Consider the following 19,792-nt stretch of genomic DNA (forward strand, 5'->3'; position numbering starts at 1 on the left):
ATCCAACAGAGTGCCTTGGACACAGTAAACGTATTGCAAATACCAAAATCCCTCTTCTTGAAGTTTACCTTTGAAGATATTAACCTATATATATATATGAAGATATTAACATGTACATATATACATATATTATATGTGTGTATATATTATATATGATACATTAATATATATGAAGATATTAACATATATATACATATATAATATATATATTAAAACATTTGTTCAAAGACCACAGTGTTCAAGAGAAGTGTGGCCAGCCTGCCTGAGTTCACATATGGCTTAAATATTTGCTTACCATTAGACTTTGGTCAAATTACATAACTCCCTGGTTCTATAGTTTCTTTACTTACAAAACAGGAATAATACAATTATTTACTTCACACAATCTTATGACAGTTAAATAAATGAATACATTTAGAAACTTTCCAAAAGTACTTGACACATTAATTAGACAACAAATTATGTGTTATTTTGTTGTTGTTATTGTTAAACATTCCCAGTGGTAATGGAGCACAGTTCCTGGGAAGACCCCGGTGCTATAGGAAAGTCAGATTTACTCATACAATCACTGATGTCAAAATGATTTTAAAGAAAGTGTACAAATTTCCAATGAGGATAGATTGCCTTAAAATACTTTTGATACTTTAAAATACCTTGTTGATAAACTGTCATTAAAATATATTCAGCATAATAAATATATTGTCATCCGAATTCTGTTATGATTGATATAAATGCAACTAAAAAGGCTTTCCTCTAAAATATTTTGCTATTCAAGCTTCTAATCTATCCAAAGTCTGTTTTAGTTCCAATTTACTTAAATTAGTCTTGACACTTTTAAAATTCAATAAACTCCTCATTGCAAAAAGAAACCCCAATTATTGAAGCCTTATTGTAACCAAACACACAAACACACCTGCAGAATGAAGATTTGCCAATGTATTTTCCATTTAGTTTAAATCATTTTTGGACACTAGTCTCATAAAATTCTGCTTGAGACACACAACTGTGTTGCCAATGTTCACTCATATGATGAAAAATGAGTGGAGCAGCCAACTCTGGTCTAAAACCAAATTAGAAATGAATTTCAAATAATAAACTCACTTTTACTTTTAGAGAAAAATAAACTTTTAAAAATGAATTAAAGCCTAGAAACCAAACATTGATAAGGGCCTTGTATTTATCAAAACAAGTACTATTAAAAGTATTTATTCATGTGAGTTTAAAATATAATGTTAACACTTTGAACCTAAAGGCCAATTTTATTCTCGATTTTTAAAAAATTATCATTGTAAGTCGTGACAGCATCCAATCATGGGAATACCATCTAACAAAGAACTAACAACCCACACCTGCACCCCTGATTTGGCCAATGTCATGTAATAATTTTAATCACACAATTGTATCTGTTTATTTTTTTAATTTTATTAGTAAATAATAAAAAGAATAGCCCAGGTTCAGAATTTGTTCTGTTTCTAACAGTTCATTTATTGTTGGACTCCAGTGAAATCAAATAGAAAGAAAGAAAAAAGGGGGGGAGGGAATGGGCCAAAGTGAACTGTCAAGCAGGAGAAGGTTAGGGTTAGTGAAGGGAAGGTGTGTATTCATTTAAACTGCATTATCTGGGCAAATCCCTCATAAAAACTTAGTCACAAGCAGGAATAGTTCCAAATTCTGATGATCACTGATGCCAGACAGAGGATAAAAAGGACTCTCATGTACAGTATTCATGTTTTTTTTTTCTTTTCTTTCTTTCTTTTTTTTAATAGCATGACACTATCCTTCAAATATGGAGAGGGGAAAAAATACGAATGGACTATTCTTTATAGGATCAGAGAAATGCAACCTAAGAGAAAGTTTACGTATGAAGTTTTAGGCATCTTCCAGTTGATATCAGGCCAGAAAACAAACGCAAATCACTCTCAAATATCTCAAATATTGGGCAACAGATCTAGATGTTGAGCTGATTGAGAAATCATTATTTTCAGAGAATTATTAATGGTTAAAGAAATATGATTCCCACTTAGATCATGAAGTATACTTGGCACTTGATACAGGAAAAAATTGGACTGTGATTGAAAACTGTGCATTGTCTAGAACAAATCTTTTAGAGTTTCCTGGTCTGGATTTCATGGGAGCTGTTTAACAGCTAAGTTGTAGATAACTGATAACAATGAGAAACAGTGTATGTGTACAGACATATACAGTTTTTTTACATCAGAGGTTCAACTGACTTCCCTAGAGTAGAAATAATTTGACTTCCATTTGTATATTCACTTTATTATTCCAGACTTATCACTATTTCTCTTTGTATTTTCCTATAAATTGTTGTAATTAACATAGTCTCTATCCCGTTATTTGAGTAACAAGTTAAATAATATATTTAACATGTTGACTTTTTATTTAGATTGGAGCCATTTTATTTCTTATTTTGATAATTAACCTGGGATGAGAAAACTTAAACATATTCTTTTCCAGCCCTATTGCTCTAAAGGTAAGCAGACTGAGTTCCAAAGTGATAAAATTACTTTTGTAAAGTTGGATAGCTAGTTCTTAGAAGAGCTAAACCAGAATAAAGTCTTTCTCCATTTTGATTTCCTACCACACTGACAGCTATGTGCACCGTTTCTTTAAAGAGTTTATTTTTTTTTTAGAGCAGTTACAGGTTCACTGAAAAACTGAGGGGAAGGTAGATTTCTCTCATACCTCCTGCCCCCACACATGCACAGCCTCCTCCATTAGCAACATTCCCCACTGGCGTGGTATATTTGTTACAACTGATGAGCTTTTATTGACACGTAATCACACAAAATCAATAGTATACATTAGGGTTCACTGTTGGTGATCTACATGGGTTTAGACCAATGTACAATGATGTCTATCTGTCATTAGAGTATCAGAGTATTTTCACAGTGCTCTCTAGTCATTTCACCTCCTCAAACAGGGGACCTTTATTTTTTATTTAAAAAATTTCATTAAAAATTTAAATTTATTATCCTCATCCAAGGACATGGTTACTGTTCATAGAAAGAGGGGAAGGGGTGGGGGAAGAACCACTGATGTGAAAGAAACATCTATGGCCTCTGCACACACCCTGACTGGGGAACCGACCCTGCAATCAAGCATGTGCCCTGACTGGGAATTGAACGCATGACCTTTTGGGTCATGGGAAGATGCTCCAACCAATTGTGCCACCCCAGCCTGAGCAACCACTGATCCATGCTATATCCACCGAACAGGAGAATAATTTTCAAAGACCTTTCAGGGTTTTGATCTTATTTTATTGGCCAAGCTTAACCTGCACAAGGGCGAACTCCCGGGGTGTCCAGAGGCACAGTGCCCAAAAGGGCTGCAGATGAGAGTCGCACTGAGCGCTTACAGCTAAGTCCTTATATAGGGGCACGCAAGCAAGCGTTGAACAGAAGCAGACGTGGCAGTTAGCTGTTTGCTGACAGAGACTGCGCGCAGGAACAGGGTGGGGTTTCAAAATTCAAAGCTAAGCAGATTACAATCAGCCTGTTTTGCTGTGGTCAGGCTATGCTCCCAATTTCCCAGATCTCAACAATCCATACTTTCTTTTTCAGAATGTTCTGTAGTTGGAATCATACAGTATAGAGCATTATTCAGATTGGTTTCTTGAATTTGCTTTTTAATTAGCTTTTTAAAGAGAGGGCAGTTGATAGCTTAGAGAATGTGTAGATCATAAAATTTTGGGTAACTATACACTGGTGTATTTGGGAGTACATCATTTTGAGAGAGAAATTAACCTTCCTAACTACCTTTTCATGTCGGAAATAAATCTTTCAAGGTGATCCCTAATTCACTTATATGTAAACTTAGCCCAGTGTGTAGAGTAGAGAAGATGGCAAGACCTGAGAATTAACTGACATTCTGGGAGTCACTGGGAGCTAATAATTATGCTGGCTTCTCCTCCTGATTCCAAAGTGCAAACATGCTTTAAACAGATTGCCAGTCCCCCCAGGGAAGAGAGAAGGAAATGGCTGGATTAAAGTCAGAAAGCATGGAGCCAAAAAACTCTTGTATTCATTACCATCTCCATCAATGAATATTTATGGAGCTCCCACAGAGAACCTAGTCTAGGGCTCAGGAATTCAGAGAAGTAAATACAATTTAGAGCAGTAAAAGTTCCCCCTAGCCAAGGCTGCCACATGGCAGGAGAGAACTCCTGCTTGCCAAAGGAAGAGAAGAAAGCCAAGAGAAAGCGGACTCCTGTCCTTCAATTTTCAGAAAACAAAACCCCTCATCCAAAAGTAGGGGTGATTTCTCACTTTTGTTTAATTACCCCAAAGTAGAGTTTTGTTTGGCTTTTAACTTCAATATTTATATTCACTACAGCTGCCTTGGTGTCTTTTAGAAACTTTCAGGTAGCTTCAAACTCTCAGGTTTGGTGATATTTTTACCTAGAACGTAAAGAAAAACAAAATGATTGTATTGGTCGGTGTGTCTGATAAAAGATTCCTTTATGTGGGATCTTAACTGTCCAAGATGTGATACTTCACAAGAAGACTTTTATGCCTAAACAATATAGTGTAACTCTATCAATCATTTTGAATCTGATATGCAAATTATAAATTTGAATTAAAGAGTATGTAGCTTTTAGTACTGTGATTTGAAAAGATCATTGGATTACATACATTTCTGTGGGCAGTCTTCCCCATAAAAGCCTACCAATTCTCCTTAAAGGATCCGGGTACTTTATAAAACAACAGGCTCTGTGGCTCCCCCTAGAGGAGTGCCTAGTATAGTATAACAAGATAGATTCAGTTCATGTTGACGCAGGAAACTGCTGGCGCAACGGAGGCCTCTGCTTCTGTCCAGACGCGGTGGATCTGATGCTCTCTGGAGCATCCAGGCATCTAAAACAATAGCCTCCATTTCCTTAAAGCCTATCTCCTACCATCGGCCTCAGCGAATTTCTACTGGAGTGAGACAGTCCTTATTCTTGATCTCCCGTGAGCAGCCACCGTACCTCAGTGGGATGGAAGTAATACTAAAGTTTACTTTGATATTATTCAACCCTGGCAAGTCTAGGTTCTCAGTGAAAGGACACATTCGATTTGAGAATAAGATAGAAAAGTTAGAAAAAACTTGTGACAAGTGGACTGAGGAAGTAGAAGTGGACATCTCAGGCCAATAAGCTTGTAGGGCCTTTCATCAGAAAGAACCTCAACCTCTATTCATGATTTAAAAAAAAAAACACTTTATGGAAGAAAATTCTTGCAATGGTCATAGAAGCCAACAACAGCGAGGGCTGTCTAAAACAAGATCAATCTAAGATGAAGAAAAATTTGACCTGATACTGACCCCAAAACTCATTTTACTGTCATTATAATCAAAACTACCACCACAAGTAGAGAGGGTGGATGGGGGGCGAACAGCATGGTATTTCTGGAATAGACCATATTAAGGACAAGTCCCTTCCCAACCAGAAAGTGGAGGCTGAATTTGGTGCCACAAAACTCAAAAACTGGAAACGTGCAAAAGCCCAGGAATTGACCGACTGCAGCATCCGACTCAACTGCAAGTTCGCCCGTGCTCACTCAGACGGGTACTTTTGCTTCTTTCACACACAGCACCACCATGTGAGACTTGCAGTGGAGGCTTAGCAGGTGGCAGCAGCCAGTTCCATGTCAGCCCCCTGATTCTATCTCCAGGAACCCAGGTCCTAGACTTTTTCTTTTTTCCTACCTGAATAAAACTTCTTTTGTCTCACTCCAACTCATTCTGGAATACTTTCCTGAATGAATCAAGAGCCCGGAGGCCCCAAGCCTTGCTGAGGCAGGGCCAGCCCTTGGCACAGAACTCGTCTGGTGACAAGGAGAAATAACTTCTTTTGGTATCAAGTTTGGAACTAGGAAACTGGAATTAAAACATTATTTAGGAGATCATTTTCCATGGAAATGCTGCCCGGAGATGAAATAGCATCATTGGTAGACTTTGTTTATTTACTCAGAAATGGGTGACTAAGAACTAGCTGTCACTGTGTGTAGCACATGTAGGGGAGAAAAAAATTTTTCCTCTACCACCAAGGTAATTTAGCCTAATCTAATAGTTAAATTTAAATGAGACAGATTGATAAGAGAAAACAATCAAATTTAACTATATGTATATGCATGGCAATCTCACATACATGAGTATGTAACCCCTCATACATGAGAAGTTCAAGGACAGAAAGTGAAACGGAAGTGTATACGGCATTGTGAGCTAAGGATGTGGTAAGCTGTCTTAGGGATTCAAAGGGCCATGGCAGGAAAATAAGAAGGGCAGGTATTCAGTAATTAGTAGTTTACCCTGCCATATAGACAGGTCAGAAAAGGTTATCTCTGTTTATCTCTTATTATAGTTGAAGCCCTTACTTCAAATTCTTCTAGATAGTTAAAGCAGAGCAGGCACAGAAGTGTCTCTTGAGCCCACAAAGCCTCCATTGCTTTTAGCTTAAAATAATCTTCATACCACTGAGGCACGTCTTACGCTTACTCATTCTGAAACCCTTATATCTATGTCTTCACTCCATTCTCTGCTCTTTCTGTTTGCTCTGATTCAGTCTCCAACTTTATTTTCTGTATTCTTTCTCCATACCAGGGTTTCTTGACTTTGGAACGATTGGCAATTAGAACTAGATCATTCTTCATTGTGGGAGACTACCCTGTTCATTGTAAAAAGTTTAGCAGCATCCTTGCCTTCTATTCAGTAGAAGCTAGTTGTACACAGACCCACCAGTTCTGACAACCAACCAAAAATATCTCTCCAGATCTTTTCAGATTTCCCTTCAAGGATAAAATCTCTCTCGATGGAAAATCTAAACCTGAAAATATTCTTTCCAACTGCCATAACCTGCTATGTGATTATGGTCATGACCTTCAATTCTCTAGGCAACAGTTTTAATATTTGTAGAATTTTCTACATGTCATCTGTCTTTATTCTTTAAACTTTTTCTCTTGACCAGGCCTTAACCTTACCAGTGGCCCCTGCACAAATATACTTCAATTCCTTTACAGTGCAGATACTGAAGATACTAGGCATATATTCTAGCTAAAGTTGAGCTTACTTTTCTATAACTTGGATTTGCTTCCTTCTTCCATAATTGCAATAATATGTAGCCCATAGACACTCACTAAATTTTGAATAATAAATGTATAGGTGGAATTATAAAATGCTGAATAAATTGTTAAATTAATGAAAAAATACATCATTAATTTTTGTGGCCCATGTTATCTCCAATTGACTGAAGTATTGACCACTCTCAAAAAGAACCTTTTTCTTAAATTGTTTATGCTATTTAGATCCTGAGACTAAGTGGAAAAAATGTTTTGATTATCACCATAGTTTTTCCTACAGTGTTTTCTCCAAATATCAATGCATTCTTATTGCTGATTATAGCAGATGTCATCTTACTTTCAATTTGAATTATACATATGACCTATGCCTTCTGGGCCACTGCAGCCTGCTTACATAATAAAAAAAATAATCGAGTAATAGCAGAAACAAAATAATAACTAAACATAGAAAAATCTGAAAGAGTCATTTTAAAGGTCCCCTTATCTCTGATTCACTAAATTATCACCTTTGTTCAGCATTGTACACCCTGAATATTTTCCTTCCCCTTATCTTTAGTGTTAAATCTTCCTTACAAAATAATTTTTGAAGAGTTGTAGAAGACCAATTGGTTCCACTGGTTTGTTTTTTTTTTAGTACTGGTGACAAGCATGATTTCCAACCTTACAATTTTAGAGAAAGAGAAGAAGAGAGAGAGAGAGACAGACAGACAGACAGACAGATGGACAGAGATTTGTTGTCCCCCTTACCTTTACTTTCACTGGCTGATTTTTGTAAGTGACCTGATCAGGGATCAAATCTGCAACCTTGTTATATAGGGACAATGCTCTAACCAACTGAAGTATCCTTCCAGGCACAAAATTTTATGTCCTAAACCACTCCCTGAACTTTTATGTAAATGTATCCTGAAGTGACATATTTGAGTCAGAATAGACATCACACACTTTTAGTGAACACAGTTTAACAAATAAACCTTTCTTTCACAAGCATCAAATAAAGGTTTGGATTATATAGGATAAAGTCAACTTTCTACCTTGAACCTTATGGTTTTTATCATTTTAACTTCTACTAAGTTTCAAAGTTGATTAACTCTCCACTGGTCTCCAAGACTGTAAATTAAAAGCCAAATTTCTTCTGATATATTTTGATTGATTTACAGAATTTTTTATTTAACTTCACCAAACTTTTTAATGAATAAATTTTATATAGAAATAAGAATATCTGGATTAATTTGAATATCTGAATTCCATCTTTTTTATTCCAAATGAAATAGTTATCTGGAGCCAAGTCATGGCTTGTCTGTTTCCACAAGGTGTGTGCTCAGAGATCACTGCAATCTGCTGACTTCTGACTGTTTTTTATGTCTGGTAATCTCTCATTAGGTATCTGCCTGACTGAGGAAAGCATTTAAAGTTGCAATTTTTGCCCCAGATACTTCAGAGTGTTTTGCCTAAACACTTAAGGGAAATAATGACTAATCAGAAGAGGTGGATCATCAGACCTGGAGTTATTAATGGTCATCAACACATCTATAGAACACAGCCCTCACAAAACACATTGGACAAAAGCAGAGAATTGGTGGAACAATCTGAGTCAGGGGGTGACCCGGAGTATTTTGGTTGTGATAGTGTAAGTAAAATGGAGAATGCCAGGCACTATTTAACTCTTGGGTAACTTATCTGTGTCATCTCCATTTTCCCTCATTTAGACCCCTTTAAAGTTTAGACACCTGAACTCAAAACCTTGTATAGAGTTAGCATACTGCTCTTGAAATGCTGAACAGTCTGGCTATTCTTATGCCTGTAACTTATGTAACAGTGAAAAGAGACATGGCGTGGCATGGTTAAAATAATGTCAAGTAAGGAGTAAAGGAAACTTCAAACATAAATTTGATCAAATAAACTCTCTGCCTTGGATGCTACACCTGTAAATTAATAACTGTTACTTAATGATGAGCTCAATACATACTACTCTAGATGTATTGAATACATATCAATTTATATTATCTTTGCAACATATAAACTTATATTATCTTTGCAACAACTCAATGAGAGGTTAAATAACTAGGTCAAGACCTATAGGTAGGAAGTGAAAACCAGGATTTAAGCCCAGATACTCTAGTACAAGAGACTGTATTTTGGACCACCACATGCCAGAACATCTCCTCCATTAAACTCATTAGTGTCCATAAAATTCCTTTTTAATTATTTATTTTTATCAACTTGAATAGCTTATGTTCTCCTACAAGTTGACTTGGAGAGCTACTTTAGAAACTAGCAAGGGAGTATACCCTTTATGGAAGCACAGTCCTCCTCTCTGGGGAAGGTTGTCTTCTACCACATGCTCAGTTTCAGGAGGGACACACATAGAGAAGGAAGGAAGGGAGGAAGGGAGGAAGGAAGGAGGGAAGGAAGGAGGGAAGGAAGGAAGGAAGGAAGGAAGGAAGGAAGGAAGGAAGGAAGGAAGGAAGGAAGGAAGGAAGGAAGGAAGGGAAGAAAGGGAGGAAGGAAGGAAGGAAGGAAGGAAGGAAGGAAGGAAGGAAGGAAGGAAGGAAGGAAGGAAGGAAGGAAGGGAGGGAGGAGGGGGAAGGAGGGAGGAAGGAAGGAAGGAAGGAAGGAAGGAAGGAAGGAAGGAAGGAAGGAAGGAAGGAAGGAAGGAAGGAAGGAAGGAAGGAAGGAAGGAAGGAAAGGGAGGAAGGAAGGGAGGGAGGAAGGAAGGAAGAGGGTACCTGCCTAGCCACACAGATCAGCCAAGTCAACACTCCAGTGAAAGATGTCACAGTGAGGTCATCCTCACATCCTGCATGTAAACTTCTGTGTATAGGTCCTGACACATAAATTGTCAATATAGGTAGGTTATTGTATAACCTAGAAGTATAATGTAACAGAGGCTTTTTCTCTATTTTCTTTCTTCTTTTCAGTACAGTCTCCTCTGCTTCTTTCACATCTTCAACAATGTTCATGCTAAAATTCAAGACTCCTTTACTGGCATTTTCTCAGCCAATTGTTGAACCTGAATCTCTCCATCTGCCTGTAGCTCATATAGCTGGATTTGTGTTTCATTTTGGTCTGCTTTCTAAATTCCTCATCCAATAACCTGTCTGATGGTCCAGCAACAAACACCTGCACCCCTGAATTGATCTTGCCAGGTTGTTCCCGATTTCTGGAATTCTGCCCCTGTTACTTTCTGTTCCACTTGATAAATGGGATTCTATAACTGGTTCAAGCTCCGTTCTGTGATAAAACATGCAAGTCCAGAACACTGTTATTAAAGCTAATGAAAAACCCCAGGGATCCAACCTCCAAGCTGCTGCCTGAGTCAAAACCATCTAAAATAGTGTCTAGTTAAAACAATCTAAAATATCAAGTCAATTCCCTACCCACATACTTACATATTGTATTAACATACAAGTATAATAGAACGTTATGAGTTATAGATATTCTCCTTCATAAAAATATTGGACAATAGGAACTTACAGATTTATTGTATGAGAAGATTCTTTGAAATCTTCTATATCTTTCACTATGCCATTATACTTTCTTGTACTTAATTTTTCTTACACAAAATTAAATTTATAGAAAATGAAAGTTTGTAATTGCTTAAGGTACCTCTGGGAGAAACCAGAAAAACACTTTTCTTCATTAATCACTTAGCTGTGAGGTCAGCAGGCAGTTTCTTAGTTTTCTTGGCTCTAGATGAGCCTGGGAAGTGAGTTGTCACAAAAGCCTTCTCAGCACGTGTTCTCGTCTCCTCAAACCACAGCTAGATGCCAACTGATAGTCTATGCAACTTTGGGGAACTCTGTAATATGGAATATAACCCTCACACCATGGGCACTGAACAGTTCAACAGTGAAATCCCAGGAAGCATTCAAAAAGACACATTTTATCCACTAACAGTGCAATCACAGAAGTAAGGAATATCTGGAATTGGACACAAAAAGGGCGTGAGCAAAGACACAGACAGAAAGAGTTAGCACTGTAGTGCATTGTAGAAGGAGAAATCAGGGAAAGCCCAAGGCTAAAATTCATTCAAATGTTGTGATGTGAAAACATCTCTAAAATGAGCATTCAGGAGAATAAGAAAATTAAAGATTTTATAAACTAGATTAAGGAAGGCAAGTCAAGTTTCATTTTCATCCCAAGAATTTTTCACTGTTCTAATTCTCAGATGAGATGGATAATAACAGAAGAATTTGGAGGCAGTAGGACTCGGGTCACAGCCGGCCAGTATTTGGACAGACAACTGGGGGCAAGTAAGAGAAATGGTAAGGAACACTTAGAGGCTAAGATTTTGCAAGTTCACAGTGGAGAATTTATAGTCCTTCAGGATTATTGACAATTTAAAAAGAACATATCTAAATTTTCAATAGCTTGGGGATATTTTTAAATCTGGGGACAGCTTTCAGTTTGTTTCTGAAGGAATGGAGTTAAAAATAACTAGATTAGTATTTTATTGGAATTTTCATCAAGAACTAGAGTTGAAGAAATGACAAGATTTGAAACTTACCTGTGACAACCATGGCTGTAGACAATTCAGATCCACTACCTATAGAGAATCTCGTGTGAGGAGAATTGTGACGTGACAACCTGCAACTTCCATACTTTCAAGATCCAACAGAACATTTTGATAAATCTGCCTTGTCCTGGCTGCCCCAAACCAATGAGTAAGCAAAGTGAAAAGAACAGAGATGGACAATTCTTGCCCAGAATAAATCTACTCTTACATAAAGCTTTACTCTGGGGGCTCCCCATCAGCCTGGCCAGATTTTGTTTCCACATACAGTCCTCTTTTCTCACTCTTCTCTTTTCCAGGGTCAGCTGGCATTGTGGTCCACAGACTCTCGATTTGTTCCTGCTCCTTCTCTCCATTATTCTCAGACATGTCCCACAAAATAAATCTACTGAACTTTTAATTCCATTTTGACATCTACCTTTTGTGGGACCCACACTGACAATTTAAACTCATTTATAAAAATTCTAAAAACAGTTCCAAGGAAATGTGTTTAAACTAAAGGACACCCCCCTACTCTGTACCCAAAATCTTCCAGAGGTCATGGCACCACTACACGGAGACAGACAAAGCAATCCACACTAACCCCGTCGATTCATAAAGATCTTTACAAACTTCTGTTTTTGCTTAGAAAAAAAAGGAGATGTTTATTTAATTATAAGTACATTTAGCAAGTGCCTTCATAAAATAGCCTGCCCTATCTACAGGGAGATTCTGAAATGCTGAATAAATTAATTTGGAACAAGTCAGTGACAATTCATTGTATTTTCAATCTTCTTTTTCTCTGCCCATCTACTAGTTAAACTCAGGTACTAGAATATTACTGATGCTTTATTTGTGTGCAAGTGAATTAGTGATTGTTGTAGATCTCTTTAAGAACAGCTTCTTTATTAATTTCCTTTTTGAAGGCCAGTTCTTTTTCTTCTTTTCAGTGATTAAAACTCTTTATCTTCTACGATTTGCCTAACATTAGTGCTGGAAAATATGAAGAGGAAAGGTGCTCTACTTTGAACATGCAATTAAAAGTATGTTAAACCCCCAAATCTGAAAAAGCAAATAATTAAACTTACTAGTAAACACTCTAAAATTTTTTGGTACTTCAGTAAACAATAAGTCAGATACTATCAAAAAGAGCTAACAGAGTAAATGAGCAAACATATTAACAGCATTAATTATGGTGATTAACATATTATAGTATATAAAATGAGACTAGATGCTTAAGTAAATGTTTGGTGTAGATAAAAGGCTTATTAAAATGCTTTTTCAATATTTTCATGGCATCTCAGAACCAAGGTAAAAGATTAGGCAATACAGATCTCAGGATAGAACCATGTTAGATAACCTATCTCATGTTTCAGTAGATTACAATTACCTTTTGACCCACTTATTACTGCTATTCTTCATCATTTGTCAGAAATATGTTTTTTCTTTAAATTTGTTATTTTAATTTTGTTATGCCATTCTTCAATCAGGTTCACCTTATTGAGAACTAACCAAGTGTAAAGCCTTAAGGGTATTGACAACAACAAGAAAATATGTTTTTAATCTCTGAGTTCTAATATAATGATTTTAAACATATTATAAGAGCATACTTTCACTCTGAAAAGCAAGTAATTGTACAATTAAAGACAAAGGAAATGTGGGGTTTCTCTATATCCAAAGTGACAATATATTATGCAAAAATTAAAAATTCTGAAAGTAAGAAGAAGAATCATTCATTGGGACAAAGGGCATAAACTAGAACTGACCAAAGAATTTAGGATTATTAATCATCCACCTGAAACCAAATTCCCTGAAATGCATTTTTTTCCATACAGTATTATATGTGCTCTGGTCAGTATCCAGTGCTTCTAGGGTTGGCAGATTAACCTCAGACTGAATCAGAGGAAGATCAGGCACAGATGCGGATGCTTCACTGGTGTCCTCTCAGAAGTGCAGAGAGAAAGAAGTTCAGCGCATTCGCTTTCTCAATAATGACTTTCATACAGCATTCAACCTACGAGTAGTTGGTGTAAGAGAAAAAAAAAACATGAATGGTTAGTTATTTTAGACACACACTCAGTGATGAGATACCAAAAACTAAATAGCCTACCAACAACAATTTGAATAGGGTTATAATTTATTTATTTGTTATTTTTTCTCAAAGAATTGGAGTCATAAATCTTCTGACTGATGTAAATTTGTTCCCAGTTGGGAGAGCCAGGGTGATCAATATCCCCTCAGAGAACAAAGTAACCAGTACAAATAAAAAACATATTTTATGACACTTTAAGCCCTCACAAAAATGCCACTCACCTGAGTTCCAGCAGCCTGTGATATATTTTTTGGAGCTGGTGTCATTTGCTATGTATCTTCATATGTTTCTACCCAATTCAAATATAAGCTCAGTGATGTGACTTGGGGTTCACATGCAATTTTTCTTCTATAAATAATATTTTTTGCTCAAAATGTAGATATTGAATCACTTTCTTGATTATAAATAAGCAGTTAAAGTTTTAACTGGTTGTCTATTAATTTACTGTAGTAACATAAAAAACCTACAGGAGACCACAGCTACCTATAAATTAAAGCTTTGGTCTGTACTTTAACAACAATTAAATTTAAAAAAAATTTTTAAAAGCTTTGGTGTAGATTGCATCATTTATATTATTTCTCAGAACTCAGTTCCCATGAAATCAATTTTTACATTAATGAGCAAGAAAGGCTTTGTTTCACGTTTAAAAATTCATTTATTCTTATGATTTTATGCCTTAATTATAATCAATTGTGTGAGGTAAATATTATACTAAGTTCCTTAACAGCAAACATGACAACACACACACACACACACACACACTCATGCACACTGTGTCAACTATGTCAGCCCTGGAAGTGTGTGTGGCTTGCCTTTCCTTTCAAAAATTATTTACTATTCAACTGCAAGAAAGTGGATCCAGCACTGAATGCCTGCAAGATCCACCTCAGCTTTTGAATTATGACCATATATATCTGGGACATTTCCCAGGGAATGAGTCACATAGTGGGGTAATATATCCTGGGTCTTTCTGTCTACATTGAAATTCTTCTAATGAACAAGAACCTCTTTCATAGAGGCCCCAAGTTGAGTTTGCCAAGAGTTTGATAGATCTGCATCATTTTTGTCCAATCTTGCTTCACCCCTCTGTTACCTTACACAGGCATCCATCGCCAGTGAACATCCTGTTCTCCCAACTCCGTCTCAGCGTGTTTCTTCTCAGCCCCAAATAAATCACACAAACTATCTAAAAGGTCTCTGAGTCTTCTGACTCGTGCCATCTGTACTCATTTGATAAATTATTTCCAGGTCTTTCACAATAAGCACACCCTATGATTATATCTCTCTAAGTTTTGAGGGTGATGGACCCCACAGAGAATTTCATGAAAGCTATAGGTCATTTATTTTAGGAAACCACACATAAAAATAAAAATTGATGTGCTTTATTAGGCATGCATGGCATCGTGTTTCAAAGTTGGTCTATGGACCTCATACAATAAAGTCATTCTTTAAAAAGAAATATCAATTTTTGTATGGTTTGCAACCCAGGGAGGGAGTTGAGAACCCCCCTTGGTGACTGTGTCAGCAAGGACTAAACTGGGGTGCTCAGTATCTATTTATTATCTAATTTGTAGGTTAAAAAAATTTTAGTGGCTCAATATTTTTTACATACAGGCAAAATTCTTTTTACGTCAACCATAGTTGACTTTACACAATCCAGTCAGCCAGTGTTTCTTGCTTATTATATTCTGTATACAAGGGGGACCTCCCCAAACCCCTTAGAATTTCTTTTTAAAATTTCTGTGTTCATTCCTACACGTTTAAACTTCAGTCACCTTCAAGGTACCCTCCATTTGATGTAGCTGCCAGGCAATATTGTGCAACCCATTCTTGTTATGTTAACAATGGCTGGACTTTTTCTAGACAGACCTCATGTTAGCGGTAACAGTGGAGCTGGAGAGTGTTGCACCTTCTCTAAGCTGCATGGTGAGAATGACAAATAGTGTGGTGAAAATTGTGGCCATTTCCAAGGCCATGCATGGCTCTTGCAGCCCACAGATGTCAGCCCTCACATTTCCCTGTGCTGGTGTGTCGTACTGGTGTTCCATTGGGTATCTGAATTCCTTCTGATAGCATTATAGAATGAATCAACTAGGATAACCTCAAATAATTTGTACATGAAATCTTCACCAACCCAGTATGAATTCAGGACTCTCAGAGACTCACAGTGACACTGAGCTTACTTCTAGGCAACAGACTGAAGGCTCTGGGCAAACTTTAGCTGGTTAACACCATGACGGACAGGCTTGCCATAGGTCACATCATTAGGAACAGGGTATTTCGGACACTACAGTGCACATGAACCTGATATATGGCATAACCTTGTTTGGCTTTGTAGTTCAGCTTGCACACTTTATTGGGCTGGGGCAGGGGCTTGTGGAGTACAGAGACTGGCAATGCTGCCAACAGTGTGCTCTAAGAAGAAAGCTCACCACCTCAGACTGCTTCTTCCTTCATAGTTCCTGGATGTACTTGTAAGTGCCCATCTTGGTTCATCTGATGCCTATGGCCATATGGAAAGGAAGAACCCTCCAGGCAGTTTTTGAACTTGTTGATTTCGATGCCTTCTAGTGCTTCTGCCATTTTCTCTTTCAGCTCTTTCACATTAGCAACATGTTTCCCTTGAGGACTTTCTTTCATCTGGGGAAACAAAAAATATCACTTGGGCCAAGACCTGGTAAATAGAGAGGATAGAGCATTTTGGGTCAAATACTACTAAACACATGCACAATGTGGGCAAGGGCACTTGTAAATCACCCATCATTTAATGGGCAAGTTCATTGAAAGAGTCTTCAAAAAATTTCACAGAAGCCAAATACCACCTCAAAATACCACGAGCTGATACTGATACAGATGGGCTCCTAGAATATTCACCTAAATGGGGGAAGCCTGTAGTTCAAGAGGCCTGACCTTCAGAAGATAATTCCATTTGGGGGGGGGTCATTCCTCTTATTACTCTTCTCCAGTCATGTCAGATTTCTTTCTGGTGTCTTTCCAAATCTTTGCTCATATTGATACTTATTCATGGCCTGCAGTTTATAGCACCAACTCTTATTCTTATCTGTCTCATTCCTATTAATTTTTCAAGATCCAATGCAATGATCTCTACTCCTATGGCTTTCTTAGAATTTACATATCAATCTGATATTCTCCCAATTAATTCTGTCTTTGCATATTTAAAAAGAAAGAGTAGAAGTTATTTTACCCCAGTGTTTATCTCCATGAATAGGTTATATTGAATTTATTTTGCCAATGTTTATTATTTTGCCATTTCCCAGAAATAGAAAAACATAAAATTGGAGTACATTAGCTATTTAGCACTACAAATAGATAAACCCTCTACATCCTATTTTAGTTATTTCCTGATAGTACTTTCCCAATAATTTTTGCTTTGAAATGACTCTTTTTAAACAACAGGCTGAGCAGAAGTCAGGAGAGTTGTACACTAGACACCTCGTGGAAAAATAATTTTATTATGTAGGGGAACATTATCATTTAAACGTACATATGATATTACATTTTGCTTCTCTGTGTTTCATTTTGCCTACAAGAAACAAGTTCTAATTATGAAAAAATTCCAGAAAATAACTTTAAGTTTTTTTAATACAATAAAAGAAATTCCAGAAAGAAGTTGAGGATTGTTTATAACTTTTAGTCCCATCATAAATTTACATACACTATAACTTAAAACTAGCTCCACTACATTGAATAATCCATGCCAAGAAGAAAATTTGTGTAATAAATATTTGAAATTCAATGGTAATGTGTTTAACATAATCTCTTCTCAGTACAGGTTATTGTTAAGAGTAAAGGAAGAAAAAGTAAAGGTACTGGAAAGAAGAGGAATCAGCAAGCAAAGAAAGTGGGAAGAAAAGTGGAAGGAGTAAAAAAAAAAAGGAAATAAGGGGATAAAAGGGAATTTCTAGTGGTGAAAAAAAGGTATAACAAAATGAGAGCAGAGAGAGAAAAATGCAACTATTAATGACTATTTTTCTTAATATTAATTTGATATTCTTATATTCTAAATCCAAAATTGCTGTAAAACCTACCAAGTAAGGTCCACTTCAGGCAATAGACAACCAAAAAACACTATGGCAAGACTAACCAGAAAAGAGCAACAAGAAAAACAAAATCCTTGGAGTCACTGGATATTTACCAAGGTAATGGAAATGTGTAAGATCAAACTCTAAAAAAAGGATAAGTTTCATGAGGTTATGTTGGAATATGGGGTCCTTTTGTTTTGGGTAGTTGGCAATTATTATATAAGCAAAAGTGGCAGCTGAGAAGCTAAAATGCTAAATTAACTTCCTAGTAATCCCAGGCTGGAACAACTAAGTTGTGATTATAGAAGGACCCTGGTAAACTTCTTAAGCTTTCAATTAAATGAAAATATGCTATCCTCCAAGATAAAAGGTGAAACTAAATAACCTTGCAAAAATGATCATGTTTTTATATAATTTTAACTCCTGAGTGATAGAGATAATCTTCCCTAGAATGAATGCCCGTCACAGCAACATTTAAATCTCGATGGAGGATACACTCATCCAGCATTTTATTTATCATATTTTAAAGAAAATGTTCAGCGTTAATAAAAATATCAGGCCTAACGGAAGAATATATGTTACCAAATGCAAGAGAAACAATATAAGCAGGCCAAGAATGTGGCATTTTTAAAAAGTTAAATGTTCCAAGACTCAACCATGCTACTCCTGTAGATGAGTTTGGAGGTTGTAGAGTTTTATATAACAGAATCATATGATTTGTACTCTTTTCCATTTGACTGTTTTTATTCAGCATAATTATTTTGAGACTCATTTATGACACTGAAAATAACAATAGTAAATTCATCTTATTGATGAGTTTAATATTCCACACCTAAAGTCAAATGCTAATATTTATTTATTTGTTTGTTTGTTTGTTTGTTTGTTTTTAACTTTATTTTCATTGTTGGCTATATAACAAATGTCCTCATTTCCTTCCTCTTTGCCCACCTCCACCCAGTCCCCTCTCCACATTCCTCTGGCCATTACCATACTGTTGTCTGTGTATATGGGTTACACACACTATGTTCACTGGCTAATATCTTCACCTTCTTTCATCCAGCTCCCTTCCTCTTTCCCCTCTGACAGCTGCTATCAGCTTGTTCCATGTATTCACATTTCCATTCCGATTTATACATGTGCTAATGCATCACAATTTTTTATGTATGAAAAAGTGTTGATACATTTGTGTTGTTTTCAGATTTTGGCTATTGCAAATAAAGCTGCTTTGCATATTAATTGACAAATCTCTGTAGTGTATAAGCTTTCTTTTCTGTCAGATAAATACTTATGAATGGACTGGCTGAATCACCAGAATGTGTGTTCTTAGTCAGTATAGTACTGGAAGTCCTAGCCAGCCTAATAAGGCAAGAAAAAGAAAATTAAAACATACAACTCAGAAAGAAAACATCAAGTTGTCCTAATCTGCAATGACATGATAATCTAGAAAATCTCTATGAAAATACAAAAATGCCCCAGAAAATATAAGTCGCACAAGTTTGTAGTATACCAAATTATCATACAAAAAAAATCAGTTGTATTTCTACATATTAACAATTAACTCTGAAAACTGAACTGAAAATAAAACATTATCTACAACCACTCTACAAAATCTAACAAAACATTCATTGAATTTGTCTGCTACAAACTATGAAATACCTTATTATGGTGGCTCAGATTTCCAGCACTATGTAACTAAAATTAGTGAGGAGAGATATCCTGACCTTAAACCCAATTATAGGATTAAAGCATTCAACTATTTTAACATCGAGTATGATAATATCTGTAGATGTTATTTATCATGTTGAAGAAGATCTCTATTTCTAGTTTCTGCTTTTATCACAAGTGGATGTTGAATCTTGCCTAGAGTTTTTTCTGCATCAATTGTTAGGACCATGTGATTTTTTTTTTTGTATTTATCCTGTTACTGTGATGGATTACATTAACTGATTTTGACTATTGATCAAAATTAGCATCCCAGAAATGAACCTTACTTGATATGGTGTATAATTTTTTTCTATATATTGCTGCTTGTATTTGCTAAAATTTTGTTGACCATAGTCTATATTTAAAATTGAAAATGTTCTATGGA

The 19,792-nt window shown here is 36.2% G+C and overlaps 1 pseudogene; it reads right to left on the minus strand.

Annotated features, from left to right (window-relative positions):
* Positions 1-15,535: 15,535 nt before the first annotated feature.
* LOC119048483 (60S ribosomal protein L15-like) lies at positions 15,536-16,146 on the minus strand (annotated as a pseudogene).
* Positions 16,147-19,792: the final 3,646 nt, after the last annotated feature.

Source organism: Artibeus jamaicensis, unplaced genomic scaffold (assembly GCF_021234435.1).
Source record: "Artibeus jamaicensis isolate MK-2021 breed Jamaican fruit bat unplaced genomic scaffold, CSHL_Jam_final contig_384, whole genome shotgun sequence".
Taxonomy (NCBI): Eukaryota; Metazoa; Chordata; class Mammalia; order Chiroptera; family Phyllostomidae; genus Artibeus; species Artibeus jamaicensis.